At 32.6% G+C, this 13,939-nt stretch overlaps 1 protein-coding gene across 16 annotated transcripts in view; it reads left to right on the plus strand.

Moving 5' to 3' along the window:
* SOX5 (SRY-box transcription factor 5) overlaps positions 1 to 13,939 on the plus strand; it is a 920,340-nt gene that overhangs the window by 560,563 nt on the left and 345,838 nt on the right. The gene's annotated exons all lie outside the window — the stretch shown is intronic.

Here is a 13,939-nt window from a genome sequence, read left to right on the forward strand (position 1 = left end):
ATGCTCAGGAAATGTATATTATTACGTCCTTGAACAGATTTTAATCATGTAGAAAGAATCGCAAGAATATTTCACATAAATGGCAAATGATATTGGGCTGCATATGGATACATAAATATCAAGTAATTAGTACATAATGTTAAAGCCCATGTTTTTTACAGGATTTATTAGAACTTCAAGTACTTCCTAAAAGGATTAAAATATTTAAAATTAAATATTCATGTCGTAGAATCACTTTTATTTTACATATTACACGGATAATACATACATTTATGTTACATTAAATATAATACATATTTAATAAAATTATATATTATACATATTATACATACCATATATATTATGTGTCGATAGATAGATAGACAGATAGATAGATAGATAGATAGATAGATAGATAGATAGATAGAAAACATAAGGGAAGATATATTTTCTAAAACAATGGCGAAGAATAACTCCATATTACCTGACAAACACAACAAGGTTAATAGTTATCATTTCCAATTGAAAACAAACTTATCATTTTATCAATAATCACAATGTTGGGGGGAAGCAATGATGTCTGAGGCAGTAATTTATTATACGACTCTTTAAATTGTCTTTAATAGAAATATTACAGACGATTAATAAGGCATTTTTCACATTGCCATTTTTAGTCGAGACCAGATAAGAGAAAGAATATTAAGTGATAACTAACTTACTGAGGGAAGGCATTTCTATAAGTATAGAATATAAGTAAACTGATGTTTGCCAGGTATGCAGATTTCCTGGTGAAGGGATACTTCTGGCAGAGATCTAAGAAAAGGCTAGTATGTCCCTTAAACTATTTCCTTTATATCCAGGCTGTTGCTAAGAGATGAGGAACAATCAGTTCTTGACTGAGTTGTATTCTTGCCTCTGTTTAGGGCACTCCTACCTCTATCCTTACATTGACTAGATTTAGGAGTACATAGAGACAAAGCAAGAATTTTCCTCAGAAAACACTTTTGGATCTGCTTGAGTACCTGAAGAGCACCTCATTGAGACCCTAGAGTTTGGTATAATACAACATAGCGGGGGATATCTTCATTTGAAGGATGTTAAGGCTGTCTATTATTATTTATTTGTGTTGATAAATGTGTTGTTTCTGCAGATTTTGAGCAACACAGCATCTCATTGGTCCTCTGGATTGATTTAAGTTTAAAAAGTCATACCAAGTTAATTTAAAGAAGTTAAAGTAGCATTTAATTTTATATCCTTTCATATGATTTAGTATTACATGTACATTTAGAGTGATGTGGATAGAGAAACATTTCCATCTTGATTTATTCATTTAAAAATATTTAGTGAATACTTTGTTTGGCAATATGAAAGTACACATCAATGTGAATAAAGGAATAAGAGGAAGTGACAGTGCAGGAAAAGTACAGGATAAAAAAATATTTACAGTTTACCATTTTATTTATATGGGAATATTATTTACAAGTCTCTCTATTTTCCATTTGTTAACTGAAGTACTGGGGTGCCAAAAATATGTATACACATGGATGCTTTGGTAAACGTTGCTCAAGCAGTAGTTCACCGTAGTTAGAAGTGTCTGGACGCTGATGGTAACCACTTTGAGCACCTCTTGTAATTGCAGAAGTCACATGTGACTTGTACCCACCTTTTGTTATTGGTATATATTGAGTATTACAATTTTAATGTTTTTTTTCCTTTCTTAAAATGTGTATACACTTTTTTGGCACCCTCTGTATAGCCAAAACTGATGGTTTTGATTTAGGTATAATTATTTTAGAACTGTTCTTTATGACATTGAGGCACTTTATAAATCAAGATGGCAGATCTAACTTATAAGCCCAGAAGATTTTTGACATTATATTTGTTACGAATGAAAACATTCTGGTCATCTAAAATATGTCACAATTATTTGGATATAGAATTTTTCTTAATGTTTTACTCTCTTTATTAAAAGAATTCCAAATCTACAGAAAACTTGAATTATTAGTATGATGAACATCCATATATTTTTCAGGTAGTTTTTCTAATTATTAACTTTTGACCCTTTGTTTTCTTTTACTCTTTTTCTTTCTCTATTTCTTTTTCTTTTCTGATTTATTTGAGGTAAGTTGCAGGGTAGCATTAAAAACTGGGACATTCTCCTACATAACCATAACATTAGCACATCCAATAAATTAACATTAATACAGTAATATAGTTTGATATAGTTCATAGCCACATTTTCTAATTTTCCCTATACAGCCTTTTATAGCTTTTTCTTTGTTTTGTTTTTGTTTTGTTTTTCCGTCTTTAAGTTCTGGAGTAAGTCAAGTATCAGTTATTGCATTTACTTGTCACATCTTTCTAGGTCTCTTTTAATTGTGAACAGTACCCTGCCATGTTTTGTCTTGACATCAACATCAGCATTTTTGAAAAGTTCAGGCCATTTGTCTCATATAGTATCTCACTATCGGGATTTGCCTGATTGTTTTTTCACAATTAGATTCAGGTTACATATAAACTTTTGGGACAGGTATTAAACCATCGTCCTCTTTAAAACCACTTAAGATTATAAGTATGTCTGTCAGAAGTAGGTATATACCAAGTTGAAATTTTGGTGTACCAAGTTCATGGAGACATTTTCTTTTTCCTTGGGTTAGATTTTAAGAGATCTAGTCTGGGATCAGAAAGCTATCTGAGCCACAGCGATTTCTCTTGCTGAGAGCTGTTTGGCAGTATTTGAGGACACAGGGTTTCCCTAATCCAAGAAACCATCACAATTTGTCTACTTTGAAGATGACCATAAATGCCAAAAAATTTGCAGGTAATAACCTAAAAAAAATGCTGTTTATAAATTCTATGTAACAGTGTTACACTATAAGTGTGTGCATGTTGTTAGACTGGAATTCTTAGAACTACAGTGTTTGTTTTTTTATGAAAAAAAATGTTAGAAGTCAAAACAAATTCAGTTATTTTCCTTTTTTTTTTATTCACCATTCCCATATTTTGAAAATCAAAAATATTTTTAAAGTTTCTAAAATATTTTGTAGATATTGAAAAAATTAGATGCAAGAACAGGCTATTCTTGTCTGTTTTAACAGTACCATTGTACTGTTTGATAAATATATGTTAAGCTTATGGAATAGAGATCTTTTTTGTCACCAGCATTTTCCAGTTCTATAAATGCTTAATGGCATGAAGCAGTTATTCAACCAGAGACTTGAACAGTTTGAAAATTTCTCCTACTTAGGGGTAATGTACAGCATAGGCTCTAGGATCAGATGCTTGTGTTCAGATCCTGGTTGTATAGTTCCCTACTGTATGATATAGGGCTAGTTACTTAACCTAACTTTCATTTTCCTTTCTGTAAAAAAAAATAAAATTTGAGGCTATTAAGTAATTGAATATAAATAAAATACTTACAATTGGACCTCTGATAGTAAGCACTGAACGCATATGAGCTATTATTATTGATGGTGACTTGTCAATATTTATAGTTACTAATAGAAATTTCTGAATGGCACTTGAGACAACAGATTTTTAAAGCACTAGAAAAATATTTGTATATTCCTTTTTGAAATATTTATTGAATACTTTGTATATACTAGACAGTGGTAGTTTTTGGAGGTTTAATAATGAACAGGAGACATATGGCTCTTGTCCTCATCAAGCCTCTAGTCTGAAAAGGGAGACAAACATTAAGCAAGCAATTGTAATAAATAAAGGTAAACATTGTGAGTGGAGAAGTTTAAGTGCAAGGTGTTATGGGAGAACACTAGGAGAGCTAATCCTGGTCTCTGTGTTAGAGCTTTTTGGAGGAGGGCTGAGAATTGAAGATGAAGAATAATAGAATTTTCCAGACCTAGAGTTGTATGGGTCATGAATGTGGGCTCTAGAGTAAGATTGCCTGCTTTACAAACCTGGTTCAACCATATGGGTTCCCTTGGGTAAGTTTTCTCACCCTGCAGTGCCTGCTTCAGTTTCTTCATTTGTGAGATGGAGATAAAAATACCAGTATGACCTACCTCATAGGGTAGTTCTGAGGATTAAAAGAAATGATTCATGGACAACTCAGAACTGTCACTTTGCATTGTTAAGTACCCAATAAACGTTAGCTGTATTATCTGAGGATTCAGCTTACACAAAGCCCTGATAACACCAGTATGATAAACTGAAGGACTAAAGTGCTTTAATGTATTTCTTAGATGTAACTGTGCCATGATCTTTTGTTACAAATTTCTTTCAGTTTTCCTTCTTCCCCTATAAATGATTATAGCTTTCTTTTATAGGTTTACATGAGTCTGATCTTCAAATCATGTCAAAATATCAAGGTGAACGAACGTATTTTTATTTTTCCTTGGTATGTTAATAAAAATGGCATTTTGTGATAGCAAAAAATAACCTAGTCAAATTGCTGTAGTCAGGTAAATTTTAAAAGGATTTGAATGAATTAAAAATGAAGCATTCTACCAGTGTTCTTGGAAAGTTTATGGAACAACGTCTGCTTTACCAATGTGAACAACTTGGCCATTTTCTTGGCATGTTGCCTTTCTCCCCACATGACTCAGTAACATAGTTACATTTATTGGTTGTTTACTTACTTTTAATGCCCTTCATTCCACTAAGGTTTGTGAGGGGTGAGAAAGGGAGCTTTAGAATGCATGGCTTGAATTGAAAAGAGACCTTGTGTGGTCAGAATGAGGATGAGTAGAGAAATTGTAGGGAACTTTTAGTTTTGAACAGCCTGTTGATTGTCCCTTTTTATTGAATGGAAACACTAAAGAATGATTTAATCTGATGAAACTGTTGGTATTATCCCGCTCTTTGATGGAATCTGATAAACCTCAATGCTTTTTTTGTAATTGCAGAATTTCTAAATATAACATTTTCTGTTGATACAATACAAGCTGTCATGTTAGGGCTCAAAAATTGTTTAAAAAATGGTTTCTAAAGATATGAGATATCCCCAGGTGAAAACATGTATGTTCATAAAAATTAAAAATTGTTATACAAGTACAGATTATATTATCCATGCATATACTATATAACTATGTTCTCTGTTATGATCTTATGACCAGTTGTAGTTCATGTTTGGAAAAGTTGTTTTTCGGGTTTTTGTTTGTTTGTTTGTTTTCTTTCATAATGGTCTTTATTTCATGTTTTGTATATTGGATAGATACTGTTAAACGCTCAGATAAAGGCTAGCCCCATGATATGTGAACATTGACTCATATTTGAAGTCCCCTTAATTTAATTGGCTATTCAGTATTATTCAGCTCACAATACAGAATTTAAGCATATTTTTCATTAAGAAAAAAAGAGTAAGAAATAAAGGAGCAACTACCTTTTTAACAGTTTCTCAACTGGTGGTTTTTCTTTTTTTTTCTTTTTCAACTTATGTCGTGGTCTAACATATGACTGCCTGTTTCCATAATGTAACATAGTTTTATAAGATTTTTACAGGTTTTATATTACTTTGTTGATTTTACAAATTTTAATGTAAGAATATTCTATATTTGGGGGAAAATGGGCTATTGTTAACTAAGGAGTTGTTCTCTGTAGGCTAATACCAAATTCTCTGCTGATTGTTCCACTTTGAATTTCTGTATCAGTTTTAAATACTACTACATTTTTAATGTCGAGCTTTTGTTTTTGTTTTTCAGAAGGCAGATTAGAAAATTTTACCAGAAAAGCCGTTTAATTTATTACAATCTCAATTTGGATATTATTTTTATAATTATATTTATTTGCATAAATTAGTAACACAGCTAATCAATTATGAATAGACAATTTTAACCTAGTAGTGGATAATAGAAATCAAGACACCTCTATGATAATTTTTTTTCGGGTTCCTGATTTTTAAGGGTTGAAATTTCTACTTATTAGCTATAAGAACTAGAATGATTCAAGATTACTGCCAGAAGGACAAGTAAAATTTTTTAAAATTAAAAGTCAGGCAACTGGAAATGCTATCTGTCCTACTGTGCCCAAGAGCATCCAACATTAATTTTACTTATAAATGACTATTTTGCATACGGAACAACTTTTTTAAAAATCAAGAGAAAGGGTTTATATTGTTTTAATAAATTTGTATTTTTCTATACTTTATCTATTTTTACTTTGAGAAGACTAAAATACATGAAATTATTTTTAAAGGTTTAGAAATTTAGATGTCTGATAAGGATATTAAAGGTGAAAAGCTTTATGCAACTTTCCAACATCAGTTTGTTGGGCTTTAATATTAAGGAGTTCTATTTCAGTTAAAGTGTGACTTGCCGATTCCCATAAAATTCCTTGGCCACATGCAAGTACTGAGCTCTCTTAAGTCCAGAAAGGAAATCCACATTTCTGTCTCCAAAGGGCCTTCTGCTAATAGATATTGAATCTTTGAGATCTCACTTTCCTTGTCTGCTTGGACTCAGAGCAGGTCTTGTGTTTTCCCTTGTATCTGGCCCTATTCAGACATTTTAGTTTTTACTCTGTGTTTTGCGGTTCTGATCTAGCTTCACCTTCAAGTTTTGTCACCTGTTTCTCCTGGGAGTCAAGCTACAACTCAGTGTCCTTCCTCATTTGCTCAACGTATTTTCACTGGGGAGCTCCATGACTGTTATATGCCCTGGTTCCGTCCTCTCCCTCTGCTCTTTGCTCCTATTACTTTCGTGTGTATTTCGCAGCCCTGGAATGGACTCTGAATCTTTTGGGTTCTGGAAAATGTAACACTCTTTTGGAGAGAAATGAATTTCAAGGTGAGCTTCTCTGTGATTTTGTAAGGATCTCTACGTTTTGTACTACAAATATAATATCACACACTAAAAGATGTAAATAGAGATTGGTTCTAGTCATGACCTTTAAAGTATAAGAGGCTTATAGCAGACTACCAGTAGTTCTTGAACACCTAGCAAAATCAAACAGAACTATTTTGCATATTTGTTAAAGATGGATTTTGACATCATAGCTTTTTTCTTTGGAACAAAATATAGTTATAACTTGTCATTAAACAGTGATGGACAGTGATTTGTAGGTACTATTATAACTTGTGAAGAAAACAGGAAAATTAAAATAACTATTTGAGTGATCATCATCATTTTAACGAGGTGGAGTATTTTCCACTAATTGCAGAAAGTATACTGTCTCAGATCTTGCGTCTTGTAACCCTACTTCTATGTATGTATGTGTGTATGTATGTATGCCTATAAAATGAGAATGAAAGACAGTGAGAGTAGAAGAGTGAGAAAAGAGAGAGGGAGGAGGAAGAGGGTGTGCCAATTTGAAGACAAACAGAGAAAGTGAAGAATGAGAGGGAGTGCCTTTAGTAAAATACTATGAATTCTGCACAGAAGTGATATGATTCCAGTGGAAAGGGCAATCCCACTTTCTCTAACATATAGAAGTTACCATAGAATTAGGATCCTCCCCCAAACAGGTTATGCAGCTTATTTCAGGTGAATTTGCATAGTTGCTATGATGACTAGAGTCAGTGAGAAGGGACTTTGCTAATTTATAAGAATTTTTGATAAAGTTGACACATGTAATCTAGGCTACCATCCTTTTGGAAAAACAAAGAAAGGAATGTCCATTTTAATAACCAGGTTATCAAATTCATTGTGATTGTTTTTATTTTTACTTTATTTGAATTATCTAGATCCTTTTTATTTTCTTTTCTGTACTGAAGATATTAGAAAGGAATCAGGGGGTCCTTTTTTGGCATGCAACATAAAGTTCTTTAGCCTATTATCTAATTAGATCTATTTAAGTCCTCTTTGATATAAGGCTTCTTGGCATCTCATTTCTGAGGTTGGTGAATCTTCCAATTCAAGTTTTTGAGAATTGTGCTTATGATAAGCAAAACTCATAGGCAACCTTACCCATATGTACTCTTTGACACTATTAAAAAAATTACTCCAATCTATTATCAAAATGATGCTTCTTTTGACAGGAGAAAAGTAGTAATGCTTTAAATCAAAGTAACAAAGTGCTATAGAAAAAAAAAACATAGAATATTGAATAGACTATACATAAATCACATATTCAGTTGTCTTCAGTGGAACGTTGGTCAAAAGTAGATTAAACCTGTGGATCGAGAAGTTTTTTTAACTTTATATTTATTTTTCCCATGTAGATGATTCCTTGCCTGAAAAACATAGTTTATTTTTTTTCTCTCCTCCTAGTATATGTATTCCAGTCTCTGACAAGTCCTACAAAGCAAAACAAAACAAAACAAAACAAACAAAAAACTGGTTTAATGTAACATTCTCTTAATTTGTTTGATGAAACATTTTTTTTACAACACCCATTTACTTCTTGAAAGATGTACATTGAATACAGTACTGAAAATGCCTATGTAAATAGAATGTGAGGGTGAGTAATAAGACTCCCGATTCAACCAAATACAATAATATAAAAATTTCATAGGAAATAAATATGAGTTAGTTATTAATTAAAATACCAAGTCATCCTGGTGTTGTGGAAACATCACATTCATTATGGATATAGAAAATTCTGGCATCTTATTTATGCTTACTGAGTCAGTATCCTCATCAGTACGTTGCAGGGCTAATATGTAGCAGCTATGGCTCTATTGGTTGTTGATAGCCAGAACACATTCTGATTGGTTGCAGCCATGCTATACCCCCAATAAGATATTTGAATTATCATCTTTAACCACAGGTTGTCGTGAGGATTAAATGAAATAAAATATTATATATAATATTGTCAGGACAACATACATATGTATAACATTTGCCAGTTTGTTTCCAAGATGCATTTTTTTATAGGAAAATTGGAGTAAAAAAATAAGTTTTATATCAATTCTTATTAAATGTTATTGGATTTGAAACAGATTTATTTTGGTAAAATCATTTATGGCTTTGAATGTTCACCTTGAAACAATGTAGTGTGGTTGTAAATCTCTCAAAATTTAAAGATATCACGGTAACTACTTTCCTATGTACAGATTACTATTCATCATTTACATTTACTATTCATCTTCATATTTAACTGCACCTTGAGATGGAGTTTTCAAAGGAAAATTCTCCTTCAGGCACCTATCGCTAAATTACCAATTATATGAAATTGCATGTGAAGCTTTTCTTGTTATATAAGAGAAGAGTATTAAAGAAGATGATGTCAGTGATCAACTATGAACCACTTTGACTATTAAGGAGATGTTAAAAATCACACTGATGGACCACTTGCTTTCCACTGATTCTGAACCCATTTAGTAAATTAATTCAAATATAGCACACATAGAATTATCAAAACATTGTATGCACATTTGATGTGTAAGAGACATTCCATTGAATTTTACCTTTCATGGAGAGCCAAAGTGGTATGCTGATGTATGGGGTTATAATTGTGGTTTGTGGCTATATTATGAAAACAGTATATAGCTATGATGATTGCAAAAATTCAAATTCATGGTAACATTTGTGATAATTTATTGGCATGATACATGGAAAATATCCCATGGCTTGGATTTTCTATTAGCCTGTTTTATGAGACAAGAATAAAAGGAATTTAAATTTGAAATATACGGGTTTAACTATTTGAGCTTAACCAAGCTTTTGTTAGGTTGAAAACGTTGACTATGTTGAACTATGAATTTTTAGATGTCCTGAAGTCAGTGGTGATAATTTAAATATGTAAAATAAAATGTCTCTGCTATATTCATTCTGTGAATTCCTTGATACATTTTTTTCCCAAAATTTATTTCCCTTATATTTAACATTTGAACAAATGTTCATTTATCCTCCAAGGATTATGATGAATGGAAGGTTAAGATATTAATAGTCTGCAATTTATAGACCTCACAAATGTATTATTTTTTCATTGCATCTGATTTAAATGTGTATCATTTTTACTCTGAGGAACATCTGTTAGAAAGAGAAAAAAATATATTACCTCAATATTTTTGGTGTTTTCACTAAAATTTCACTTTAATTTGTCAAATTATATAAAATTTATAAATTTAGTTTCAAATATTGTGTTCTTAATGTCACCTTCTGTAATTTTTTATATTGAAAAAGATTGGGAAAGTTTACCACAATAGTTACACAGGCTAAGGAAGAAGTGACTCTATAGTATTTCTAATATAAAGGAAGCAATTGATGTCACTTCATCTCTGATGTTAAATTCATATCAGATTTTTGATATTTCTGTTACCTTCACAAATCTTTAAGATAACTTTTTAGAAAGAGAAACAAGCATTCCTAAATATTTAGTCTTAATATAGTTCATTGAACATATACTAACACAAAAACCTGCTTTATATAACAACTACGATAGATACAGATTATCATGGGAGCTCAAAGAAGGGAAAAATAAATTTGCACAATGAAGATGCAAGAAGGTTACATAACGGTGCTGACTTTTGATCTGGGTCCTGGAGGTTGTACAGGCTCTTGGAGCACCTGGCATAGGGTTGAAAGATTGCGCACTGGCCAGAACCTATCATAATGATCAGCTTTGGGCATGTCAAGAATCTTGTGTGACTAACATGCAGGTTATAAAGACTTAAGCTGGGGACAGGCGTTGGAGGGTCCCAAACTCCAGGATGGGCTTTTATGCTGTAAGCAATGGAAAAAGATTTTTGAGCTTGGGTAAGTGATTACATGATGGACTTTATGGTAATGTAGCTTCTGGTCATAATACTTCTTAATTTAGTAACTTCTGATAACTCTGCAGCGTCTTCACGCTTCAATGTTAGGTTTGGTATTCAAGGGATGTTCATGAAATAATCAGACATTACTCTGACTTTCTGGCTATTTATTCTACCATTTATCTAGTTATTTATCTGTCAGTTCCCGTCTGTACCCTAGTCTCTAGCCACTCATAGAAAGTAACATTCTATACTTTCAATTCTGTGCTTTTTTTGGGGCAGGGGAGAGGGGTGTATAACCTCAATTTTTAAGCATCCCTTTGGGTGTTATCTGCTTTCTGGAGCCTCCTTTCACTAACTGGGCAAGTCATGCACTCCATGACTTTCAAAGGATCTTTCTTTCTACTTCTATTTGTAGTGTTTCTCAGTTGTGTCTCCTCATTAGGTTGTGGTATCACTAGACTGTGAGTGCATTGAATATGATTTACTCATCTGTATTTGCTCACACCAAACACAGTATCAACACTCAAAAAATACTTCTTGAATTGGATTGAATTTTTAAACTATAAATTTGATGGCAGTTTTAACATAGGGTAATATCTGACACATGTAACATATGAATATTTTGGAAACTATCATTTATCTATCTCATTTTCTCTGTAATAATATCATCTAAAGACTTCATTAAAACTTCAGCTATACATATGAAGCTAAACGTAGTAAATCATAGAGAGAAATATTTGTAAGGCACAAGTGACCCATGAAAGCAGGCGGATTTCCTCTTCTCTTTGTACTCACACAAATAAAGATACTTTTCTTGACAGAGAACCCAAGGTTTATTTTGTGGGTTGTTGATTCTAAATTTAAAGGGGAAAATATAAGCGCTGTGTGTGGGTAGAATTTCGAAACTGGTATCTTTTGAAGAATCATAGTAATATACTTGTATTCTAAATGATATGTTGATAATCAATGGCAATATGGCATTAGACATTTTGTTCTTTACTATTATTTTCTTTCTTTCCTTTTTAAATTAATTAATTAATTATTATTATTATTTTTTTTTATCAAGGCTGAACAGCAGGAAACTGTTGGCAACCACCACATTGGGTGGGATTCAGGAGGAGGTATACTAGAAAGGAGTGAAAACAAAGATTGCTTTGGTCTTTTTTTAAGGAGGAACACACTAGCTAGTTTATAGTATTATTCCTTTTTGAGAAAAACGGGAGCTGAAGGGGAAATTGTCCAGTGTGTCAACTCTCCATTTTTTCAGTCCTGCAGACTGCAATCATTGCTGTATTCTTTGCTCCTAATTAAATAATTGTTATATGCTGGAAGTTAGTGATTGCCTTTTTGGATAGAATGAAGGAGTTTTACTTTGGAAAAAATAAGTTAGTAATGGAGTGGCAGGGAAGAAAAGACAGAACAGCTTTTCTGTTTTCCGGTTTGGATTCTGTTAGTGGCTTTGCTGCCTTGCCTGCAGTGATGGGTATTGCCAGAACTGGGGAAAAACAAAGCTAAAATGGCAACATCTCTTAGGAAAATCTGTAAGATTGTAAGAAGGCTGGGTGGTTGTGGGGAGTGTGAGTTGGAGAGCAGATGCCTTTGGTCTGAGTTTCAGTCCTCACAGTCTGTTTGCTTTCTTGCTTTGAAATATTTTTTGTTTCTACCTCCTTGGTTTACAGGGAGCTGGGGAGGCTCGTTTTTGTTGTTGTTTTGAAATGTAAGTTTGCCAACAAGTGAAATAGAAAATAACTGCTGTGACAGACATGTCCCCTAAGACCTTTGCTTCTAAGGGAAACACCTCTATTACATGTTTAAAAACAGACACCCCCACCTTGGAATACCAGATTCTTTTTGTCTGCAGCACAATGTGAAAATGTAAAATTGTCCCTTTGGATTTTTAAAAAATTTTAAAGGTCATATCAACTTTGAGGTCTTAAAGCAATGATTTTGCTGCTGCCATGATTTTCTTTCTTTCTTTTTTTCTCTCTCTTTTTTTTTTTTTCCACTTTTTAATTCATAGGGCAGACATTGTTCTAGTGAACAGCTGCTTTAAATTCTACTTATGACGGAAATTTGAGGTTTTTAAATGCTCTTACTTAATCATGATCAGACCTCCTCTGATTGATGCACTACTCCTGTTGATTATTTTTGTACTTCTTTACTAGGCTTCCTCAGCGGCTCAGGTTATTAGCCGTTATCAGCATTGCTTATAGACCTTAGCTTAATGAACAAGATTTCTGTTTTTCGTTTTGTTTTGAATCATGCTATTGTACGTATCTTTTATAAACTGCTTATTTTGAGGCCCTCAAAGTCAGTATGGCATTTTAGGTCTAGGTAAGGTGTTTTTTTTTTTTTTAGATTTTTTTCCCTAATGTACTTTGTGTACTTTGTGTTCTTCCACTTATAGACACTTTTTGGAGGTATGTCTCATAAGCGCTGGTCCACGGATCAGGCTTGTTTTTGGTTTGCTCTTCACAGGAAGATTCATGGAAACAATATCAAGAAGTTTCTGCTTCCAATTTGTATACAATCTGTGTGAAAGTTATGATTCCTATACTCAACTGAGACCTAAATCAGAATGGAAAATTAGATGGCAGAAGCAGAAATGTCATTGATCTATGCTGGGAATTTTGTCTTAGAGAGCCAGTCTATTACTAATCTTAGGGAATTACCTGTCGAGGGCTTACTAGAGTAGGTGAGGCACTCTTAAAGTTCATCTCTTACTTGAAATATGTCAAGGGTCATCTCCAAGTGAAATGCAAGCAACATTCGGTCAATTAGGAAATTGTATTTTAGGTAAATTAAAATTAAATAAATGGCAACTCATTATAAATATGGATTTTTTTCTATTTGGCATCATTTTTTTCTATTAGAAAATTTCTATTTAGAAGCTTATTACAACTCATTGCTTTAAATCATTTTTTTTTCTCTTTTGGCTGCAGAGATGATAAACTACTTCAGGGAAGAGCATATGCCATAGGTGAATAGACGTTTAGGCAAAAGGAGTGCTGGTTAAATAAATGCTGATATTTGGCAACAGGGCTACAGACAATGTATTAGATTTAAAATAAAGTCTACTAATCATATGTACCAGACTTTTTTGGGACAATTTAATGTCAAATATTATATAATGGACCATCCACATCATCCAAAAGTTTTAGCATTTTGGAGTCTAAATTATATTTTCCAGACTTCATTGTTCATTCCTAAGTGGTACAAATATATTTGCCAGAAGATATGTCAATTTTTGGCAGGTTTGTTTTTTTGTAAAAGTTTGTCTATTTAATGCACGTCATAGAAATCTGCAATAGTAACAGTGTAGTGGTTAAAAGCATAGACTCAGAATCCAAAGGCTCAGGATTG

This window comes from Rhinolophus sinicus, linkage group LG02 (assembly GCF_036562045.2).
Source record: "Rhinolophus sinicus isolate RSC01 linkage group LG02, ASM3656204v1, whole genome shotgun sequence".
NCBI classification, from domain to species: domain Eukaryota; kingdom Metazoa; phylum Chordata; class Mammalia; order Chiroptera; family Rhinolophidae; genus Rhinolophus; species Rhinolophus sinicus.